This window comes from Belonocnema kinseyi, chromosome 5 (genome assembly GCF_010883055.1).
Source record: "Belonocnema kinseyi isolate 2016_QV_RU_SX_M_011 chromosome 5, B_treatae_v1, whole genome shotgun sequence".
Classification (NCBI taxonomy): Eukaryota; Metazoa; Arthropoda; class Insecta; order Hymenoptera; family Cynipidae; genus Belonocnema; species Belonocnema kinseyi.
Genome location: NC_046661.1, coordinates 140,628,754 through 140,654,605, shown reverse-complemented (window position 1 = coordinate 140,654,605; position 25,852 = coordinate 140,628,754).

The following is a 25,852-nucleotide window of genomic DNA, read 5'->3' as shown; positions in this document are numbered from 1 at the left end:
GATGGATAGAGAATTAGCAAGAAAGGGATCGAAAGTATACGCATTTTTGTGGAATTCAGAGGTGCGTTCCCTTTGTTGGATAAATAAATATTGTAGGAGGCGAAAGAAAAGAGGCGAGTAGAGAGGCCAGCTCGAGAGAATAAGGTATGAGTAAAGAAATGGAGAGACGAAAGTCGTGGGAAAGAAGGGAAGGAGATTTTGAAAGGTTTCTTGATGGATAGTGAATTAAGGCAAGGGTTTTTGCTTAGCCCAAGACTTTTTGCGATTTTAATCGCGAACATGGAGAGTTATCTAGAGGGCAGAATGGTTGGAGGAGTAAGGGAAGGAGGGGTTTGGATATGGTTACTCCCATATGGAGATGATATAGTATTGCTAGCAAAAAGCGAGGCGGATTTACAGTGGATGATGTAGAGGTCATGAAGATACCTGGATAAGAATAGGCTAGAACAAAATACGGCAAAGTCCAAGGTTATGGTGTTCAGGAAAGGAGGAGACAGGAATAAGGGAGGTGAGTGGAAGTCGAAGGGAAAGGGGGTGGAGGAGGTGGAAGAGCTTGTGTACCTAAGTTTCCTGTTTCGGAGCAATTTGGTAGTGGCTAGTCATATAAAAGAGAGAGTAAGAAAAGCAAATGTGGTGATGACGCAGGTGTGTCGGCTCGGAAATGAGTTGTTTGCGCATGATACTTAAATGAGCATGAAATTGTTCGAGTCAATAGTGATAAGTGACTTATTTTATAAAGAGGAGGTGTGAGGGTGGACGGAAATTCAGAAGGTTAATACGATACAGGAGCAGTACGTAAAGTGGATACTGTAGTTGGCAAGAAATACGCCTAATTATATTATCAGGAGGGAGACGGGAAAAATGATTTCAGGGATTATAACAGATAGTATAACAGGTTGAAAGTGGAACGCATTTTAGAAAAAATGGACTGCAGATTAATGAATAAAAGAATGCATGAGAAGGAGAGGCAGGTGTTTAATATGGTTAGGAAAAACAGTATTAAAACAGAGAAGGTGGCAGAGAAGGAGGGAACAAGAGGGTAAAAGTTTAAAGGGAACTATAGTTGGATTTCGCCAAAGGAGAGAGCGCAATATTTGTGTGTGGTTCTAGCTTTCCATGGAGTAGAGCTTGTTCGAATTGTGCGGAAAGGGAGATGCAAAAGTGAAGCACTGGTTTTTTATTTTCAGGATTTTTGCAAATTAATTTAATTATTGGACGTTCAATAGGATTTTAAATTTGACTTTAATCGTATTTGAATTTATTAAATTTTGCCTGAACTTAATATCTTAGTAATTACTTAATTTATTTGATTCTGAATGGTTACAATTTTAGAGTTCCGAATTTTTAATCTGAAGGCCAAATTTTTAATTTCCATGATTTTCATTTTCACAATTTGCAGTTTTAAAGGTATCGAGTATTAAAAAGTGTTGATATACAATTTGTTGGTGACTGTAAACATTTTTTAGTTTTGAATGAGGTTTAGATTTGTTTAATTTTCAAAGTTCTGAAGTGAATATTTTTTGCCTTTTTAATGTTCTCTACTTAGATTTTCTTTTTATATTGCACATATATCTAGAATAAATCATTTCTAAATGCGTATTACTTAAAATTTTTGTTAAATTGTGGTCTCAAATTTTCTCAACAAATCAACAGAATTGTTGTTCAAATCTATCGAAACGGTTTATTTGGTAACAAAAATCCCAGCTTTTCTGAAATACATTGTTTCCATCTTCAGGAGAATTATTTTAAAAGAATAATGTAGACAAAATTTAATGATAATAATCATAACAAATTTATATGGACATAAACGATTTAGTTGGAGTGGAAATTTACTTACAGAATAGCTATCAATTGCCAGCAATTCTACGCAGGTAAAAAATTTGCGTAAGCAATAAAAGCATTATATAAATTATGACGTGTCCCTTTCCTAAATTCGCAATGATTTGAAAAAAAAACAAGATAACTGCTTAGGTATATAAAGAGCGAAACTTGGCGATTATTTCAGTCATTAGATACAACCTTCAGGAAAATCTTCTAGAAATTTCCCCTCCATTTTAGGATGATGAGGACCATCATTCTAACCTTGGTTATATCATCAGTATTCTTCTGTCATCGTGTTGGTGAGTAAAACACATCAAATCATTAAATAATTTTTTTTCAAATATCAGCTAATTGCATTTCAAAGAGCCTGAAGGCCAATTAAAAAAGAAATTTAATAATTTTTTATTTGAGTTTAGAAATCACAAAAGAAAACACATTTTTTGTATGTATTGGGTAGCCCAATGAATGTTTTTTACTTGGCAGAAATGTGTATTCTGTTTGAAAAACATAATAAAAATCATTTAAAAAATGTATTTATTTGATATCTAATAAGAATTCAGATGGAAATTTCTTAATTTATCAACAAATACTTTTTGTCATTATTTATTATATACGACTCAGAATTAAGCCGATAAGGATCTCACGAAAAGTTATTTGTTAATACTCAAACGTGCCAAATGATTACTCTCATAGATGATACTAATCTCATAAATACTATGTAATAAATAGTTTATTATTATCATTATTTTTATGTTACAAGATTTATATCTTTTATTATTCAAGGAAAACAATATTTACTTCTTGTAGAACCCTCTAAGGGAAGCAGAAATTTTATGAGTCTGAGCAGAACTTTAAAGGTTTTGTCTTTTTCAAAATTATATTTCTTTATTATTTTAGGACATTTTTAAAAATAAAGGATTCTGTAAAAAGGTGAATTTCTAAAAAGTAGAGAAATTGACTTTCTAAAATATTTTTGTCTTTTATTATATTATTTTACTATTATAATATTCATCTTTTTGGTTTGAAAATTGAACTTTTTGGATCAAATGTACTTTTCTTCATTCACTGATTGTAAATTTGTAAATTTTTGAACATAATAGTTAAGTGTAGAGGATAAATTTACCCAACGTGCCAGCTTAAAAAAATGTTCAAAAGTTTGTGATATGGCTTTCCAAGTGCGGTGGAGATTTGCTTCTCTAGACAGCCACTTACGGTCTTATTTCAAGGACCTGAAAATATTCCGATAAAGACCAGAGAAGTGTTAGGTGCCGGGCGTGGTAATTTAAGAAAGATAAACAATAAGGTTTTTCTTTATGACGGGTGTTTGTTTTATTCGCGCAGGTTTTGTTTGAATTCTGTTCTTTGAAGCCATTCTTGGAAAAACTATGATCTAGCACGGAGGATGAGGGAAATTTATTATTGAGCGCGAAGCGCGAGGTCCACCAGGTACGCTCATGCTTACGAGCCGCAAATTTTTTTTACATAATTTAATTTTTTACAGAAGCAAGCTCACACGGATCTGGTAACAACAGAGGTGCTGGAAACTTTTCGTCTACAGGAAGACCACAACTTGGTGACGGTCAAGTGGAAATAATGCACAACGGAAAAATCATTACAGTAGCTAACTTCGAAAATCTTCAAATTATCCCATTTAAAACTCCCACTCAATTTTATCAATTAACGCTCGTTAGATATCCGAATGCCGATGTTACACGATTTGAGCGTTTTGAAGTTAGCCCCGAACTATGGCTACGTGATATCCGTGACTATGCTGAGGAAAATAATGTAAGTACACTGCAAAAAAGGATCCTAGGATCCAGTGATGAGTAAGCTACTTTTAAAAAGAAACTAGGTATCTCTATCGTAGTGTCGATATTTGCATTTTCATCCTTTTCAATCAGTTGCTAGAGGAAATCGTTTAATAACGTCCAAAAAAAGTCGATGTTTTGTGTTTAAATACAGGCACAGAAAGTGGGCAATTTAAGGCCGGTAATCTAACCGTGAGAAAGCAGGAAAAGCGTGAAAATAGTACGGCAAGCGTGAAAAAAGTTGCAGATTCATGGGGGTGATGGGCTTCGCAAACTTTTATTAACTGAACCGAAATCGGCTCAAGTTGCATCAAACTTTTTCGCGAAGGGGACGTGATAAGAAATATTGTTCGCAGTAGGTGCGAAATGGTGAGTTTGTGAGTTTAAAGTTCGTAACACTACCCAGGGTTGAATGGAACTGCCGCAGGCGCCGGAACGAGACGGCTTTGTTTCGTAGTTGCTACAATCCCTGTACCAAATGTTTCTGCTCAATACGGTTACAATATTTAATAACCAGTGATAGCAATTTCAGGACAAGGAGGAACAATGACATGCAGGTTCCACCTAAGCCCCAAGATCTGGCTGAAAAGGATGTCTCCCTTCATGAGAATATCTCGAAGGAGTCCAACCCCTGGACCATCAATTGTTCAGTTCATGGTGCTGCAAGAGCTCTATCTGATTCTAATCGAAGTCCAAAATTGACGATGGATGAAAAGAACCAAAGACGCTTCCATCAAATGAAAGAGAAGATTGGATTGGCAAGACTCAATGCGCCCTGTGTTCTGTGTGTGATTGACTACATAATATCTGGTAAACCATTTACGGAAAGGTTTTGGAAGTTCGCTCAAGAACTCATGATCGTCAATCACACTTTGAACAAGTCAAAACTGTTGACCATCAAGCAGCCTATTGTAGACAAAATATGGGTGTTATCTGAAGCAAGGAGGAAAATACAGAAGAGGGTGAGGTGGATCAGGGAGGAAAACAGTTTCTAGTTGGCCCATTGCTCCTCTTCAGCGTTTACCCAATTTTTGTCACAAATCCATCCTTTTCTTCAGAAAACCACGAGGAATTTTGCGCGAACGGTCGAATCACGAGAGCCTATCGATTAAACTGGTATTCATCTTCTCTCCCTTCCGCTCCCCATCTATCGCAAAGGCTCTGTTGCCAACTTATAAAATCTAAATCAATGCAGACATTTGGCCATCCTAAATTTGCTTGGCCTCCCATTTCGCATCGTTTTGGCTTATGCAGCGTTTGGTTGCTATGTCGAACAGTTTGAGATGAACTAGTATCAACTACCGGTAACGTTGGCAGCGTTGTGTCGTTGTTCACGGTATCTTATCAGTGATCGATTTGTTACGGTCGCTCTCCGTGTTATTTTCGTTTTCGCCAGTAGATGCTTAGTCAACCGAAACCCGCGCATAAGGACTACGGAAGCTTTAATTCAGCAATTAGAATTGCCCGGATCTATCATTGATGGAATTTTTGTCCAGCCTACAAGCAGCCTTTTTCATATATCGCTTAAACTCTACTCTCACACGACGAATATATAGAATTTATTTCCGCTTGCCTAGGCGTCTTTTGTTTTTCAAAATATTTAGAAGCATTTCCTAGCTCTTGGAAATTGTATCATTTAATTTCCCTTCTTTGAAGGCAATCTTTCGCAAGGTACCCCTCCGCATGAAAACGATGAAATTCATTTTTCTTACTACTTCGCTATTCTTACGTATCGCTAAAGCCTTTTAAATGCTATCTCTGTCGATGTGCTGCCTCGAATCTTTGCGCCCTTCTCCTGTAGAGTCGTTGTTTCGGTCTAGAGCAGTTTTCGCTGACTCTTGAAGCGCTGATCCGCTCGTTCCTCGCCGCCTCCAATTACTCCTATTCGACAAATATTTTTAACATATCATCAATATCTAGGATACTTTGGCCTCTAATGTAAGCAATGAACTCTCTTGGCCACAATCGACTGCCAATCTGCTTCCTAATCTCTTTAAGTTTGAATCCCAAAAATCGACAAGGGCGTAAGTTTATCAAAAAAATATTCTCTTGTATCCTGATTCCCACTTAATCAACTCTTCTTTATTCCTTCTTATCACTCCGATAAAGGTTTTTCAACAAGAAAGATATTGTTAAAAACAGCATGAACTTTGGCCAATTCATGATAAAGTCCGTATTAGCGAGATATCAGTTAAAATAAAATAGTTATTTCTCATCACTGCTGGGATCCCGCAAATGGTCTCATTGTAGTTCTACGCAAATTATTTTGTTTGAGTCTTATTTTAATCATGGAAATGAGCGCTGAAATAACATTTTTTTTATAGATGGGCTGGTTGAAAGATGCTGCTGTAAACGTATATCGGCAGCATATGGCAACAGAAGCAACAAGGATACAAGCAGAAAAAGAGCGTGTGCTACAAAATGCTCGGTATCAGAATGAACCTTATTTAAGGCAGCACATTCGTAGACCCTAATTAGCGGAAAATGTCAGTCAAATATTTTGAAAGAATAACACGTATCTTGACTTGTATTTTTATCATCTTCTATCAAATACACAAGATATAATTAGAAATTTGTTTCAATTACATAGCTTAAGTAATTTCAATTACCTCTAAGTTAATTTGACGAGATGAATGCAGTGGTTGGGTGGTGGACTATGTTGTGAATTTCTGATGTACCTAAGTCCACTCAAATTCACTTATGTATTAGTTTTTGTTAATCTAAATAAAAATTTAATTGGTTCCAATCAAATATTTTTCAGTTTTAGTTGAAAATTCATCTATTCGGTTGAAAATGATTTTTTTCAATTTAAAGTTGAATTTTATTTTAGTTCTGGTTCACCACACTGTTCATTATGAACAGGCATAACAAAACGTTGCATCATTTTGATCCATTTTCCTTATCAACTTGATACCTGGTAGTTTTTTGCGAAATACCCATACATTATTTAATAGAATTATAAATGGATGAGCGATGGATATTAATATCATTTCTGTTTATTTTTAGGCACCATATGGGAAATATTTATATAAGGAAGAACTTAGGTAATAAGGGTTTTCCTTATTAGAACAATGAGCAGGTATTATTGTGAAACTCCTGCATCCATAAACATAATGTGTTTAACAGCCATATTGCGTCAAAATGAAAAATTAGAATAATTTATAAACTGGATATACTTTATAATTAACTCACGTTAAAAAAAGGCCTTTAATACAGGTGTCTTAAAGAAACATACGTGATGTGATCAAACAAAAATTGATCTATACTCGATTATTAACTATTAATGAAACGCTAAATTTTTCCACAACTCACCTCCTTCTTCACAACTCATCATGCAAGGATTGCCCCCTCTTCAGGTAACGTCATAAATACAAACACCCTAAATATAAAACCTAAAACATACAAGCATAATATTTTGACGGACTTCAGAGCTGGAAATTCTCCCAAAAAGAAGGAAGCTAGGGTGACTCACGAAAATATAGAAATAAATGGTTTGAAATCAAATTAAACTATGGGTCCCATATTGAGTTCAGTTCAGTAAGGTTTAAGATTTTAAGTCCAAAAATATTTCGTTTTCAATAAAATAGATAAATTTATCATCTAAAAGATCAAATATTTTAAAAAGATTCGACTTTTCAGCTCGAACAGATGAATTTTCGAATGAAAAATATAAGTTTTCAAGCAAATACTTGAGTTTTTAACAAACAAAACAATTAATGTTTGACTAAGTATTTACATTCACAATTAAATAGTTAAGCTTTCAAGCAAAAGAGAAGATTTTTTAGAAGATAGTTGGCCATCCGTCACTACCCATATAAGAACCTTTCTCTCCATATGAATCTGACCTTAGGAAGTAAGGAAGAGGCCGAACAGGAGCGGTTGGAATACGACTCGGATCGTAAGAGGGTGCAAGGTCCGTTTTAGCGAACAAAGGGGCTCAAGTGTGGAAAATTTCTTACGGAGATTCGAGGAGACCAGAGCCACTAGTTCTGCCAGAACAGAATAAGATGGAGTACGTGGGACTCCTTCTTTCAGAAAAGGTGAGAAGAGCAGATCCTCTCACGAAGGCCAGACCAGAGGAAGTGGAATACGAAAGCGTAATTTCCATATTTGTGAAGAATCTAGCACCCCCCCCCCCCACTTGAGCCAAAAAATACCTTATTATTACATACGGCCGTACATAAAAACACTGGGGTTAGTCCAGCCTACTTGAGTCTATCTAGAGCACCCAAAACCTTTTAATAGCCTACGTTGAAGAGTTGAAAAACAACGCGCATTGCCCCCACCAGACCATGAGGAGTGAAGGCAAAGAATGTTTTAACTGAAGGAGATTCATGAGTTGGTCTTCTTTCTCGACGAAAGTGCGTTTGACCCACTTTCAAATAGTTCCACTAAAATCTCACAAGCCTAGAGTATTGTAGAAATACAAAGCGCGTAGATTTCTTTTTCTTTTGTTTTCCTTGTCAGATAAGATCAACAGACTAAATCAATAAGATTTTTTTATGCAATTTAGTGGTAATCGCCTAGATTTAGTGTCTGAGCAAAGTAGAAAATCATTAGGTGGAGTTAAGCAAAACAGTAGTTCTTTTGCCCAATAGAAAAGAGCTTTGGTGGCACGTGTGGTCCAATTTCGAAAGACAGGCCTTTGAGGAGTCAGAAGAAAGAGCTACGCAGATTATAGTAACCTTAGTAGAGGAGTCACAGATAGCTCACATAGAGTTTTCTTATAACGCTACTATGAGATTTGGGGATGCTGGAGTACGAAACTGGGGAGGCTGGCTGCCATGACTTCAAAACGCCACGCGCACAGAAGTACTGGAGTGATCCTCAAGACTCCCAGGCCAGGATAATAACTAGGTTAGGTAATTTGTTTTATAAAAAAATGTATTTAGACTTTAGAAAGGAACCCCACCTAGTTAGTTAGAAAATAAAAAGTGGCAAGGAACCTGTAATACTGTGAGACGGTATAAAAATAGAAGCTGCACGTGACAACACAAGGCAAAGCAACGAAGAAGACGATGCACTCACATTTCTAATACTAATTGTTGATCTTAATCAATAGAGAAACCATCAAGAGTACTCAACGTACGACGAACTGACAGTTCGTAAAAATTCAAGCAGACGGCCCCAAAGATTGACAGTCTGCTGGCCCACCACCAAAACCATGACGAGAGGGCGAACTCACGTGTGGTGATTCTGCGAACAGCAGCGAGATACAGCACAGGGCCGACCGAGGTGTGGGATGGTCCGTTAAGTTCTTGTAGTCTCAAACAGGTGGCCATGTTATGGTAGCCACGTACAACTAGTCAATGCGAGCCATGATGATCCTTTGGCTAGACCCAATCAGAACGGCCCAACGATTCCACTATTAGCCACACGATGCAGCGCCGGCTGTTCACCACATTGACGGGCAGCCATTTTTTACCGAACAGTGGGATTCTTATTAACCCATTAGCCAGACCCAATCAGTATGACGGAGGGAATTCTATAATGCCTGGTGGATTTAAAAAGTTAGTATTTAACAGTGTTAGTTCCATTAATCACAGGAGCATGAAATGGACGCCTCAACAAATAATATTATTTAATGCGTAGTCGAGACGTCACTGTTTTCGGTAGATTTATTATTATCGAAATTTTTAGTAGTCAATAAAACATATATCATGCGTGAATATTAAACATCAAAATACTCTAGTAATTTCTTTCACGCTCCTACGTTCCTAAGCTCCTACCCTTGTGCGCATGAGAGAGCTAGGTGACCTGCCATCCGTTGAAAAGACCGGACCTCGCGAGATTTGGATTGAAACTATTCTACCTGGCGCCTGAATGCAAATTAAAAATAAAGAGCTTCTGAGGTCTTTCGCAGTTTGAAAGAGTCTGACAAGCGGAATCGATTTATTCCGATAAGTGTCGCGGTAAGGAAAAATGGCAGGTGAGTGGCAAACAGAGTTTACGTCCTAATACATTCCCGGCCAGGCTGTAATTTAATAATTTTAATAAACTCTAATTGAAAAATATAAATGTTTGAAAAATCTTTAAAATAACTTAAACTACACTTAAACAACCAAAAGCTTAAATTGATGAGATATATCGTCTTCTAAATTTAGCATCACCTAAAATAGTTTTTTGGACTTGAATGAGGTGAAAATTGTAGTTCTTTTAAAAAATTGCAATTATATTCGATTCAAATTGATTTGAGTTTCTAATTTCAGATTAAATGATAATTTATGTAAAAAATCACCCGTTTCTAATCAAAATCAAAATTTATTTAAGAAATCACTCGTTGAGAGACAAAATCATTTTAATGCTTTAAAGAAATTCCTTGCTTTATATCTAAATTATAATTGATTTTCGAAAATTTCCTGTCTTTAATCCCGGCTTCCAAATCACAATTATGATTTTTCTAAAAAATCTTCTCTTGCAATTAAGAATCCTAGTTCTATCAAGAAATTCATTGAGGAAATTCAATTAATAACAAAAATATTATATCAGGGTTACCGCAAATTTGTATTTGAAAAATTATCTAATTTTCCCTAACCAATTTTTAATGTTTCCTGCCAATTAATAATGTGATGTGCAGAATACCCGAAAAAACCAAGAATCCAATGAACAATATTGGACAATCATCCTAAAATATTCCTATTGAAATTTCAAAAAGATTTAACCGTAACCCCTTTCTAATTTTTATTATTCCTTTCATCTTTTTCATTCTCATTATAATCAAATCACAATAAAAAGCATTTGTAGAAAATAATACTCAACGTTTCGCACTCATATAGCTCCCTTATTAAGGAAAAAAAGATATTAGAGCAGGCAGGAACAGGAACGAAGTTTATAAATTTGCCTTTTTACTTTCGGTATGTTGATACCTTTTTATGTCTTCCTCTAGGTAAGTTGCAGATGTTTGTCAATGATTTTAAAAGTTTTCATCCAAAACTTAAACTCACCCATGAAATGGAGAAACTGCCCAGAAATCGTTTCTGTATTCATTAAAGCGTTTAAAGCGATAAAAAGCCAGAAAACCCATACTTGCAATGATATTCAGTGAGTTCTCCCCGAAAAAGAAAAGGGGGTTACCTTTTTGACCCGCCCTATTCTAAAGGTACTTTCAAACAGGTGATGAAATTTTTCATAAAATTTTTTTCCATTTGCGGACAATAGCCAAAATTGAGACAAACTGCAAAAAAACTCGTCTTCGGGAAGGTGTACAGTGTGTTCTGCCTCAAAAAAATTGTTTTTCATTACCTCTTGAAAGTACCTTTCGAATGGGGAGGGGAGGGGCTTGTGAAAAAGGTCACCCCTTTTTCGTTTTGGGGTAGAACTCACTGTGTATCTTTGCCCGGACGAGTTTTCGTGCAGTTTTTCTCAATTTTGGCTATTATCCACAAATGGAAAATCTTCTTTTACATTTTTTTCCATCACCTCTTGAAAGTGCCTTTCAAGTAGGGTGGGTTAAAATAACACCCCCTCTTCGTTTCAGGATAGAACACACTGTATATACTTTCGGAAACGAGTTTTCGTGCTCGATTTTTGCTATTGTCCGCAAATGGAAAATCTTTTGTTACATTTTTTCCAACACCTCTTGGAAGATGCTTTTGAATAAAGGGGGGGGGGGTAAAAGCGCACCCTCTTTTCGTTTTTAGGTACGAAACCTTGCATACCCTCCCCAAGAAGAGGTATCATGCAGTTTTTCTTAGTTTTGGCTATTGTCCGCAAATGAAAAATATTTTTTTACATTTTTTCTTAACACCTCTTGAGAGTACCTTTTGAATAGAAGGGGTTAAAAAAGTCCTCTCTCTTCGTTTTCGGGTGGAACACACCCTATATCCTCCCCAAGGCGAGTTATCGTGCAGATTTTCTAAATCTTGGCTATTGTCCGCGAAAGAAAAATCTTTTTTTACATTTTTTTCCATCACATCTTGAAATTACGTTTCGAGTAGAGTGGGTTAAAATAGTACCCCCTCTTCATTTTTGGATAGAACACACTGTATATCCTTGCCCGGACGAGTTTTCGTGCAGTTATTCTTAATTTTGGCTATTGTCCGCGAATGGAAAAATTAGCTGCAATCGCTTTAATGAATAGAGAAACGGTTTCTGGGCTTTTATTATATTTTTCTGGACCATATATGAGCCAAAAATTTAAAAAAAATCGTCATATGACGTCAAAAACTTTAGTCAGATGAGCTCAAGGTTTGTCCTAAGTAGAATTCAATAAATAAAAAGCACAATTTAAAATGAATTTGTTAATAACTTTTTGCAACGATCCTTTAGATCATTTTCTCATCAATATTTATTTTCTTCTACTTTCTCTATTTCTGATGTGCTTATGATGGATTTTTCAGGTATGTTTATAATTGGTTTTCTTCAGACTCAACCGAATGTTTCAGGTTTGTTTGTGATTGTTTTTCACTTTGAAGCTCTTTTGATTCTCGATTGTCAGAAAGAAAGCGTCGTAGTTTCGTTACTATTCCTGCCTGTTCAAATATATCTTTTTTACCTTTATAAGGGTGCTGTACGAGTGTCAAAACGTTGGTGATAATTTTTTGCAAATGATTTATTATTGTGATTTGATAATAATAATAAAAAGACGACAAAAATTAAAAGAGAACAAAGGGAGAACAATAAATTTGAAACATGTATCCAAACAGAAGAGGACTTTAAATTTATTTGAAGGATTACTTCAAAATTATTTGGAAAGAATGTAGAGCACTACCTTGACCCTATTTTTTATTATTTCCTTCATTTTCGAAATTTGATTGAAATAATTTTGTCATTTACAAAATTACTGTGGACACTTGTGAACAGAGAAGAAATTATTTGAAAATTGAATAGAGGAAGGTGAAATTGATCAGGTGTCCAAATAATTCTTACGTTTTCATTCCAAACCATGTCCTTGTAAAAATGTTTTGTTCATGGAGGTGACAAAATATGATCAATGCCGCGGCAAATGATAGAGACAAACAAATTCTTACAATATCATGAAGAAATATTCTACGCATATGAAGAAAAGTTTACACAAACAATAGAAAGATTGTATACGTTATACAATGACTCTTTTAACTATTCACGATGATGTGAAAGAAAATCGAGAACGGCTTCGGTATATAAAGCTGATTAGTGCAGCGATCATTTCTCTCGCCATCAGTTTTAATTTTTAATATTCAATCTTTAATCTTTGATCTTCTGGAAATTAGTCAAGAAATTGTCCTCTCTATTTTAGAAGGATGAGGACAACCATTCCTACTGTGCTGATAACCTCAGTATTTTTCTTTTGCTATGCTGGTGAGTAGAATATATCAGACAATTTAATAATCGATTTAAAATTATTCACATGTTATAAATTAAATTATTTACGTGTTTTGCGATTTGCAGCAAAAATCAAGTTTCAGGGGGTAACTACCCTTAAACGCATTTCATGATATTTTTTGAGATAATATTGAAGATTTGCTGAAAAAATTAATTGGGGTTACAAATACATATCAAAGAAAAAGCTCGAGACCCGATACACGACCGGGCTGAGTCGAGTCGAGCTTGAACAGATTCGAGCCGAGCAAAAGTCGAGCCAGGCCAAATAGATTCACAAGCTCAAAAAATTGTGGTTTTTCGAAGTTTTTGCAGAGTTTTAAAAATCTTTTTCAAATTTTCAGCTAGATCGAGGAAATAGTCAATTCAACTCAACATAAATAATTGTTTGAACATTTATTATCCTCTGTAACAATATTCTTTCAAAAGAATGCTAGAGAGATGCAATAATTATTTAAAGTGATTAAAAAAGATTGTTTTAACAATGAAATTATTATTTTCAATAGAATTCTTTTTAAATAATGTTAGGAAGTGACGCTTTTCTAATTTTCAAATTGTTGTTTATTTTTCCCTCTTATTTTACAAATAATTAATAACAATTAACAGAAATAATTATTGAAACAATTTATTATAAGTATCTTTGAATGCATTTCATGCTATTTTGTGAAATATTATTACAAATTCACACACAAAACCAATTGATGTGACAAATACATACCAAAGAAAAAGATCGAGGTTTGATGCATGATCAGGCCAAGTCGAGTCGAGCTTGATCAGTTTCGAGCCGAGCAGAAGACGAGCCGGCCTAATCAGTTTCAAAAGGTCGAAAATTTTTGGGATTTCTATGGTTTTTTCAGACAGTTAGACAATTTATTATCATTATTTATTTCATTGAAGATTGGGTTCCTTTTTTCAAATGATTTTTTCAACTAAAAATTTAAATATTTCATTCTTTTTCAAAAACTGATATTTTTTACAGATATTCAATCTTCTTGTATAAAAATTTATCTGCTATGGTAGAAAAATCATATTTTGGGTTGAAAATTTAACTATTGGGTTGAAAGATCATTTTTGGTTGGAGATTAATTATTATAGTTCAAAATTAATTCTTTTATTTCACAATTTAACTAATTTGTCGAAAATTCTTTTCCTTTTAGAGTAATTTTGTTTAAAGAAAATTTAATTATTCCATGTTTGGATGAATATTTACCTTCTTTACTTGGAAATTTAACTTTTTAATTGAAACTTTATTTCTTTGTTTTAAAATTACAGTAAATGAAATTTATATTATTATTTGTAAACCATTTTTTAATTAAAATTAATTTTACATCTGAATTAATTCTTGTAACTCAAAAATTAAGTAACTGATTTCTTAAGAATTTCATCAATTTTGTTAAAAATTGGTCTTTATTGGTGGATAATTGATCTTTTGGGTTATAAATAAATTTATTGGATTAAAAATTCATCAATGAGGTTAAAAATTCATTTGGTTGGTTGAAGTTTTATTATTTTATGTTTTTAAAATTATTTTTCTCGCTTAAAAACTTGACTATTTTGTTGAAAATTTATTCTTTCTTTGTTGAAAATACTTTTTTTTACCGAAAATGTAACTATTCGTTTTTTTTAGAAAATTGTTTTTTTTCATTTAAAAATTCCATTCGTTTTTCTTATGAGTTAAAAATTCGATTATTTTGGTAAAATGCATATTTTTAGATTCAAAATTTAACTTTTAGTGTCCAAACAGCATTTCTTTGTTTTAAAATTAGTATCTCTTGATTGAGAATTCAAATACTTTGTTCAAAATTTTACTTTTTTGGTTTAATTCAACTGTTTTTGATTCAAAATCAAAATGTTACTTTCAAAAAAATATCAAGTATTACACCTTTGACTGAAAACTCCATTTTTCTAGATTGAAAATCAATTATTTTAACAGAACCTGTAGTTTTTCTATTTTTATTCTCTAAAATTCATCTTTTTTAGTAAGTTTCGATTTGAAAAAATAATTAAAAATGGTCATTTTTAATCTTCTGCAAAAATACATTTTTTAATTGATATTTGATAATAAAGTGACTTTTGATCATCTCAAATAGGAATTTTAATTCTTTGGAACATGGCTAGCATTAAATAATAAAACTTTAAATTAAATCGAATAAAATGGAAAAACTAAATTATATCAAAGTGTGTATGATCTGTTGAAACAATAGGCAGGCTATATTTAGAAATTGTTAACGTGACCTAGTTTGTTTCCAGCATGACCCTGATTTTGAAAAAATAACTTAAACCCGCACATCTTGCAGAGAATGTGTTTACAGATGTGAAATAGTGATATTTGACTTTCCTTGTTTATCTGACTCGCAATATCATTTCCTAGAACCTTGATTACCAGACCTTAACATACTGCCTCTTTTGAATTTCCGCGGGTAGCATTTGTGAATGAGGGGGTGCAAGGGTCAAGGGAGAGGCGGCGAGCTAAGCCAAGTTGCGCAGTTCCGCATTCCTACTGAAAATGGTTCATGCTGCCGGGCGCGGATACAGAGGGGGCGTGTAGCTAAGGCGGCTTGCCCCCTCTAAAGCCCAGAATAAAAAATTTAACCGCTATTTCTGGCATTTTTTTTATTTGTAATTAAAAATTGTATAAATTGAAAATTTATTTCACAATTATTAAATTGAATTATTAAATAAAATATATTCAGAATTTAAGATACATGAAAAATTATATTTTATACATTATTTTAAATTTAAACTGTATGGAGAGAAGTTTAGTAAAGCCGTTGACCCAACACGTACAATTTTCACGCCAATCATACAGTGAATAAAGTCACTTCTGTTTAGTTGAACGACTCCACTGATTCGGCAGAACCATTACCCCGAACAAGCCAACTCATTTGATCAACAGTATAGTCGAGCCATTCTGCACATGCGTCGTTTGCGGCACATTTCCGCGCTTGCGCAACTTAGAAAAATATAGCACCCACATTTTGGAGAGGCTGATCTCCATAAGTTCGGGGCAGCCCCTTGGAAATCTGCGTTCAAAATGTAAATTAATTAAAAAATTAAATTAAATTAAATAAATTAAATTAAATTAAAAATGTAAATGTGCCTTCCGTCGGCGCCAGCTATGCAGTTGGCCTATAATCGTTGCAAATGCATGAGTAAATAATAACGTTGAATTTAATAACACATTAACAGTAATTTACTGACAGTGTTAAATAATATTTGAATGTTTTGAGTGATCTTTTCGAAATTTTGCGTCTTCTAAGTAAAAAAAAAACTGAAAAAACTGTTTTTAGATCGAATATCCGCAGTGTTGAAATTTTTAACAAAAATCGTGAAGTGCGTTTCTTTTTATTGTAAATCGGGATGTAAAAGTAAAAGGGAGCAGGACAAAGCTGACGAAATTCAATTTTTTAAAGCACCAAATGATCCAAATATTAATAATTATGTCTCCTAAAGAATCATTAAATAAAGATATAAATTATTTTTCATAACACATGCATAAAAAAAGTTAACTTTCGATGCCCCCGTAGCTGGTCGAAAGTTGTTTTTTCAACCCTAGACTAGAAAGTCGAGACAGGCGACCGCCTAAGTCACTTTACGCCGTAACCGGTATTGAAAGTATATACATTCTATTCAGTCTGCAGCCATTCTCCCTCTTATCGAACCTCGTTTCGAGAATAGAGGCTAACTTCAGTCTCCACCTTCGATCGTGAAAGTTCGATATTTTCAACGATAACTGTAGCGAGCTTGTCTCGCCATCTAGTGATAGGGAAGCTTACAGCCGCTAGGTAGCAGCAGTTGCTCTAGTCAAAGTTCCGCAAAAAATCAAATGGGATAAATAAAAAAATTCTTTTATTATGGAAAAATGTTTTGTAAATAACCTAGAAACTTTTATTATTAATTTGTATAAGAAAGAATAATTTTTCATTTATACAATTCAAATTTTCGTGGAACTTTGACTAGAGCAGCTTGAAACCATCCCCTCACGCTTGTGTTACAGCAGAGCGAATAGAAAAATCAATGATTGCTTATAATATTATCGATATCACGTCTTAATTGGTAAACAGTGGAAAACCAACGAAAATGTCGGTACTTTGTTCTGTGAAGTTTATCGATAAAGTTGAAAACAATTTTTTTTACTTCTTATTGTAAGTACAGGGGTGTTAATCATTCTTTTATTTAAATCAGGATTGGTCTTTTCTTATATCAGTTGGGTTTGGCCCCTCAACCCCACGGCGGGGGCTTCGCCCCCTTAACCTCCACCCGGATATCACCCGCCCCCACCTTCTCCCACTTGATACGCAATATATTATTTAATTACTCTCCATCGTGTCATTCTAACGTCTACGTATTCACAAACAATAACACCTTTGATGAGACGCAAAGAAGTTTCAGGCATCTCAAGTGAAATTTTCGATACATTTTTTATGAAAAATTGTATGCGCAATTCAGGGCAAGGCAAAAATTTCACTCGTGTGATATCTAACCTCGCTTCGCTCGGGCAGTCAACTTCACACTCCTGCAATTGTCGCCTTTCGCCCCTTGTTACGGAATATACTGTTGCAACTTTGGATGACTGTAATGTAATAGAAAGGATCAAGCTCGTCTTGGGTGAAATTTGATAAATTTTGATAATTTTATAGTACCTTTTTTGAATTTTATAATTTTATATTTTCTCAATTTTTCTATCAAACGGACAATAAGACTTTGGGAAAATTCAAAATTATTCAGATTTTACTTTAAAAGGTTAATTTTAATTTTTGAAGACTTTAAAATTGTCGAAAAAGAATCTGAAAGATTTTAAAACAATTTTTTCGGATTCAATTTTTTTTCTTTGTAGAAGTTTCAGTACTTTTGAAAATAATCGAAAACAATTAAAATGTTGAGAAGATTTTACAAAATTCAAATAGAAATGTACATTTTTGATGATTCAGAACTTAAAGTAAGAAGCTTTTTAAGAATTTTTAAAGGTATTACGAAAAAAAATTGCCTCAAGATTTCTGTTAAAATTTTTAGAGCATTTTTTTACTTTGAAGAAGGAATTCATAGAATACAAGAAATTCAAGGTATTCATTAAATTCTATGAATTAGTGAAAGTCAACGGAATCACATGATTCATGGAATATATGGAATTCATAGACTCCCGCGAATTCTTTGAATCTCATAAATTCCGTAAATTCTATGAATTCCTTCGATTACTTGAATTCCACGAATACCGTAAATTCAGTGAATTATATAAATCACATAAAATCGGTAAATCCCTTGAATTTTGTAAATTCAATTCCGTAAATTCTTTGAATTCCGTGAATTCATTGAATCATCGATAACAGTACATTTGTAGATAAGGCCCACTACAATCAGACGCTTTGTAGTTTTTTACAAATACACTGCAGTCCTACAAGAAAAGTTCGCGTTATAGAGGACAAGGTAGTCCAAGGGGCCGAGAGAATGACGCTGCTAGATCAGCAGGGTCAATCCACAACAACGCAGAAGTGTTTCAAAAAAGCGAGCAGTATCTGTGGCAGTTAAATGTGTCGTCTGCTTCAGTCACTTTCAGTCAGTGGAAAAAATGTCGCAGGACAATCGCTTCAGTCCGCTTCCAGTCAATCAGTGTGTAGGCCATGCGTTGCGTAACCAGATGTAACGAGGCATTACGAAACTGTCGGTAGAAACAAGAGGAAGCGTTTATTATTCGTAGTGACATATGAGCTTTTCGAGAAAATAAAATCAGGTGCCTAGAAACAGTCTATTTTGCAGAATTGATTCTCTACCGGGAAATTTATAAATATTTAAAAGAAAAGTCTGTTCAAGTTCGTTTTTATCAGATTTTAAAATGTCCCCGAAACGGCTTCTATAGCGGGATTGCAGTGTATTTAGAATACATAATTTACTGTTGGAAAACCAATTAGAAAGGATTTCAGTTAGCGCAATTTAATAGCTCCGTGAAACCCTGATGCCTTGAGAACAGTAAATGACACTTTACTACACAATTTTACTGACAATTATAATAATGATAAATTAATTTCATTACCATGTAAAACCAGAACAATACCGGACTCACAATAAAGATTCAAATTTTTGATCTTACATTTAGAAAAGATAGCGAGAAAAGTTTAACATTTATTATGACCTTGACTGAAGGCCTAATTTGCCCTTTGCATGTACACACGCAGACTTGGGTAACATGCGTGACTCACCTTTCCAAATGTCGCGATGTGACTTGTTTTCAAAGAATATTCCATAACTGGCTTTCAACTGAGAGACTAAGACTACCTTGAAAATCGCTTTATCTCTTAGTCCTTAAAACCCAAGTACCAAAGTTAATAACTCACTTAACGGTAGCTTTGAGTTTCTACTGTGTAGCGAGCTAAATTAATTTTTTTTAAATCACGGCACCGTATTAATCCCTATTTATTCCGATGAACGTGGCCTTCGTTTAAATTTGAGAAAAATTCACTCCGTTGGCCAAGTTTTGTTTTAAGTTTTTGTCGTCTTTGTCTTCTTATATTGAGGACGCGGCCTTCGCTTCAATTTCAATTAGAAAAACGAAGATCGAAACGTATAGGGCTATGCGAGGTACCGTGGCTACCAACTCGATGGGCGCGTAATGTTTCTCGAATTTACGGACTGCCTTCGGAAATACTACTTGCTCGTCACAAGTAGCTCGTATGACTGCGTGGAGATTTCTCGAAGGATGGTTTTTGTCAATTCACTGTCGGCAGGTGAAAGTGGGGAATTTTTACGACCAAGTTATTATTTTTGGTGAATAAGTTGGGAAATATGGAAGTTGGACGTTATCTTTATTGCTTAACATTTGTGCTTCTCAGCAGCTACCTCTTCCCCGTTGGCAAATTGCATTTCGATTAAACTGGATTCCGCTAAGGTTCCGCTTTGCAGTTTCTTTTTCAATTCCTAGTCTCTCAGGAAATAATTGGTTTCGAAATTCATTTTCGAGCTCGCCCATTCTTCATTGCCATCCTTTTAAAGTGCTGATTTGGCGGCCTGATTTATGATCATTTTAGTTGCGTTGAAGCCTGATTGTCAAAATCGAGGAAACAAATTATTTCGACTCTAAGGAGATATAATTTGAGAGTCTACAATTAATTTGATACCCTTTTATTTTTAGATTAAAATCTCGTTGATATCTGTTTTGTACGTAAGAATCATTTTTTTATAGCGCACGTAGTTTTTCTTTTAATCGTAATAAAATAATATTTACAATAAAAAGATAAAATTTTTGAAAAGGCAACATGAAGTATGGAAAAAATAAGATCAACTCGGCCTTTCATCGACCCGTCCTCCCTTAAAGAAGCCGCCTAGTTTATGGAAGGCCAGGGTTATATAATTTTTATTCTTAAAGATAATTAATTTACTTGATTATGAATCATATATCAAATAATTTTGAAAAATATTTTTACATTCTCATCAGAGAAGGTATTATATAGATTTGTCTTCCACGTTTTGAGACGAAAAAATTAATCTATTAGATTGCCCTTTGGCACATTCGTTTAGTGTCCTAAACTGAAGGTCAAGTTCGTTAGCCATCCATTTTGGATAAAAATTCAAACAGTGGGCACATTTTGAATATTTTTCAGACCACTTTTTTGAAAATTCCAAAATTCTCTGTCCAGTTATTTATAGCATTCAAAAAGTTGAAAAACTTATCCTAATGACTAATGAAAAACTTTGATTTTTGAAGGCCCTACAGGATTATGAAAAGTTGAACATTACAAATTTGATCATGCCAAAAAAAAACAATAAAAAATCCGCAAATTCCATTTTTGGTTAAACTATGTAAGATACGAAAAAAATGAAAAAGCTCAAATTAGACGCACTGAAAAAAACTACAAATTCATAATGAATCACTTTTCGACAAAAGTTACGAAAAAAACGAGACGAAACTTGTTTTTCTAAAAAAGAGCTATAATTTTTGATAGGACACGTAGTTTTTGCTGCAGTCGTAAAAAATAACATTCAAAATAAAAATGTTAAATTTTTTTGAAAAAACGACACAAGGTATACACTAAAATTAACAGACGAAAGTTGTTCGCCTGCAAAGATCTATCAGTTTATTATCAATCATTATTCGATACGATGAGTAGATTTTTTTTGCGTAAATAATAAGATTAAAAATAAAAAAATTAAATTTTTGAAAAAGCACAAACAAGACGAAAGAGGACATAGGCTCCTATATAGGACCCTAAATAGGTTCCTGCATTAGACCATATGCAGATGCGCAGTAGTTTTTATTTAATCGTACAAAGGAACATTAAAAATAAAAAAATTATAAAAACAAGGAAATAAGAATTAGTATGATTTAATTGTAATGCATATTATGAATTGTAATGATATACTTTTAATGAAATGATACATGTTTCAGAGCAGCTTAGAATACAATTTAAAGCAAAATAAGAAACAAATACAAAAATGATCATGATAAATACAATTTGCTTTTTATTTTGCAATTTGTTAATAGGTAATCCCAAGCAGAGTTACATAAAAAATGTATTATAATTGATACAAAAGTGTTGTATATAATGTAGAAAACTTGACATGTTGGACAAAATCGAGTGCGAAGCACGAGATATGTGATGAGAATGTGTTCGTTAAAGCCAAAAGAGCTTTAACAAAAGAGAGTTCAAAATCACAAAATTACAGTTGTCGATCTGGTCACCTTTAATTTTAAAAGGTCTGTGCCCGAATGCGGAAGAAATGCAAAGACCAAGTGCGGAGTGCGATTGTCATCAGTCGCGTTTCGTAGGTGTACTCAAACTCTTTTTTAACGAAAGAGAATTCACAATTACAAAATTACAGTGGTGTATGTTTTGAGTCTTAATTTTAAAAGTTTACGCAAGAATTTGCGAAAATATAAAGACCGAGCGCTAAGCGCGAGATAAATACAACATCGAGCGCGAAGCGCGAGAACCAACAGTTGCGCGCCCCTAGTTGTGAAGATCACAACGAGGTATGAAAAAAGTCAAGGCAGAAAAATGGTTCCTTCGACAAATTGCTACAAAGAAACCCTCCTTACTATTTTTAATCTTAGTTTATATTTTCTGAGAGTTCATTGAGTATTCAATATTTTGAAGAAAATCGGAAATAGGCCTGTATGGATCCATTGTCCGTCTTCTCACTTTATATTTTAATTCTTTTTAACAAAGCTACTCTGATTAATCCATTTATTTTCCTTTAAACCCCTGAGTCAGAAAAAATTATTTTTACGAAGGTGTCTGCCTCTAATCTATAGACAGCAGCCATGATAACTTTCGAAATATTGCTGACCCCAACATTATTTGAAATTTGTCTCAATTTGTTCAAATTTGTGCAGCAAGCTTTAACCCTAAAAACGTTTCGATTGCCCTGAAATTGTCCAAAATCAGCTTTATTTTGGTGAATTATTTTCGCATTAATTTGTTACAATTTTTGCAACAATCCTCAGCTTCTGAAAATTATCCCTATGCGGCAAAAACCATGGCAGGACCAGAGAGCCGCTTTTCTGGCCCAGATATTATAAAAATCAACTTTATATGTATGTTTTATTTTTAGCTTTTTTTTCAAATTCGTCCAATAAACTTGTGTGCAAATTTGAGCAAATTAGGTAAAAAAAATTGCACCCATGTAAAGCTGATTTTTGATAACGTCAGAACTAGCGAAACGTTTCGATGGCCCCACCATGGTATCTGACGCATAAGGGTAGTTTTTACGCTTTGGAGTTTTTTCAACAAATTAAAAAAAATAAGGCGAACATAATGCGTCAATACAAAGCCGATATGATGATTCGTTTGCATCACAACTGATGATTAGCGACCATCCTTTTGCGCTGCAATAGTCCATCAAGAGTATTCTTTCCGCTGATGGTGGCGGGAATAATTATTCAAATGGCAGGTATGCTGAACAAATAACTAGAGGTTGCATTAGTATGTGAAACAACCAATATAAAAAACTGATGCTTCGTTAAACTGCATGCATTTCCATTTTATTATTACAGAAGGAAGTTCACATGGATTTGGTAGCAGCGGGCAGCCTCAAAACTGGCAAGGTGAGTAGCTATGTACGTTTTTGAAGTGATATTTTTCAATTTTCCCGCTACGCAGACAGCGCAATGCGATCAACGATCAAGCGAGTGTTTATCATTCGTAGAAAGATATGACCTTCTAGACGAAGTAAAATCAGGTGCTTAGAAATAGTCTATTTTGCAAAATTGATTCTCTACCGGGAAATTTAGAAACATTTAAAAGAAAAGTCTGTTCAAGATCGGTTTTCCCAGATTTTAAAAAGTCTCCGAAACGGCTTCTATAGCGGGATTGCAGTGTATTTAGAATAAATAATTTACTGTTAGAAAACCAATTAGAAAGGATTTCAGTTAGCACTATTTAATAGCTGCGTGAAACCCTGATCCCTTGAGAACAGTAAATCACACTTTACTACACAATGTTACTGACAATTATAATAATGATAAATTAATTTCATTACAATATAAAACCGGAACGATACCGGACTCACAATACAGCATCACAATTTTTAATTTTACATTTAGAGAAGAGAGCGAGAAAAGTTTAACATTTATTATGACCTTGACTGCTGGCCTAATTTCTCCTTTGCATGTACACACGTAGACTTGGATAACATGCGTGAGTCACCTTTCCAAGTGTGGCGATGTCACTTGTTTTCAAAGAATATTGCATCGCTTTATCTCTTACAAGGAAGGTACCCGAGGTGTACCTCACCGATTTTCTTGAAATTGTGATATGTCATAGAACATCAAAAAATATTCGACACGTATTTTTTTATACGTGCCCATAAGTCCATTTAAGGGGTGAAACCCACCCTTGAAGTTCACCCCTATAAACACATTTTTTTAAATTTCTCGAATACAATTCGTAATTTTTTGCTGAAACAAAGTGGGTAACACTTGTTATTGAAAAGCACATATTTATGCATTATTTTTAGTCATCAGACTCGCAACCCCCGTTTTTTATTAATGAAAAACTATATTTGATGGTAATTTTTTTCACTATACACATTCCAAAATCTGTTGAATCTTGACAAAATTAATTGTTTTATGCACAATAATCAAAAATAAAGTTGACCTGTTCCGGCATTTTCAAAAAAAATCCCTTGAGGGGGTGAGCTACCCCTAACATTTATACTGTTATATTTCGTTATTCCATTACTATATTATGGTGTAAAACTCTTGGATACTTATAAAATTGTTAAGTAAAGTTGATGTAGTTTGAAATTTTCTGAAATCAGCCCTCACAAATGAATTCATCCCTAAAATTCAATCACAAGTATTATTTTTTCATTACTTAAAAATACCCTTGGACTATTCAGTGGCGTAAAACGTGTAATAATTTTAGTTCACATCCTTGGTATTGAATTAGAATTCTTTACCCCACTAATGTATCAACCCCTATTTTTCAATAAAAAAATGACACCCTTTTCAATATGAAAATACTAGTTTTTTGAGTTTGACGAAAAAAACTTTGGCAGTATGCACAATATCCAAATACGAAATCGACTGTTCTCACCTTAATAAAAAACCTATAATAAGGGGTGAAACAGCCCCAAAGGAGATATTGTCGTATCTCTATGATTTTATTCTTTTTCTATGGGACTTTCAAAGGTAATAAAAAATTAATGATAACTTTAATCTTATCTTGTTATTTTAAGCTGTTTACTTCTCTTAATTTGTTTTCTAAGCGTTTATACGTTTATTCTTCGTATGAATTTATTCGATAGTTAGTTAATTCTTCTTGCTTTGAATCATTAATTTTTTTTTACTTTGAAAATCCCATAGAAAAAGAATAAAATCATAGAGATACGACAATATCTCCTGTGGGGCTGGTTCACTCCTCATTATAGGTTATTTTTATTAAGGTGAGAACAGTCGATTTCGTATTTGGATATTGTGCATACTGCCAAGATTTTTTTCGTCAAACTCAAAAAACTAGTATTTTCATATTGAAAAGGGTGTCATTTTTTTATTAAAAAATAGAGGTTGATACATTAGTGGGGTAAAGAATTCTAATTCAATACCAAGGATGTGAACTAAAATTATTACATGTTTTACGCCACCGAATAGTCCAAGGGTATTTTTAAGTAATGAAAAAATAATACTTGTGATTGAATTTTAGGGATGAATTAATTTGTGAGGGCTGATTTCAGAAAATTTCAAACTACATCAACTTTACTTAACAATTTTAATAGTATCCAAGAGTTTCACACCATGATATAGTAATGGAATAACGAAATATAACAGTATAAATGTTAGGGGTAGCTCACCCCCTCAAGGGATATTTTTTTGAAAATGCTGGAACAGGTCAACTTTATTTTTGATTATTGTGCATAAAACAATCAATTTTCTCAAGATTCAACAGATTTTGGAATGTGTATAGTGAAAAAAATGGCCATCAAATATAGTTTTTCATTAATAAAAAACGGGGGTTGCGAGTTTGAGGACTAAAAATAATGCATAAATATGTGCTTTTCAATAACAAGTGTTACCCACTTTGTTTCAGTAAAAAATTACGAATTGTATTCGAGAAATTTAAAAAAAAAGTGTTTTAGGGGTGAACTTCAAGGGTGGTTTTCACCCCTTAAATGGGCTTATGGGCACGTATAAAAACATACGTGTTGAATATTTTTTGATGTTCTACAACATATCACAATTTGAAGAAAATCGATGAGGTACACCTCGGGTACCTTCCTTGTTAGTCCTTAAAACCCAAGTACCAAAGTTAATAACTCACTTAACGGTAGCTTTGAGTTTCTACTGTGTAGCGAGCTAAATTAATTTTTTTTAAATCGCGGCATCGTATTAGTCATTATACGAGGGTGGATTGATAAGTTTCCGGCCTGACCAAGAGATGGCGCCACTAGGCCTACCTTGAGGTGGCGTTCTATAGTACCATCCTTAGATAGCT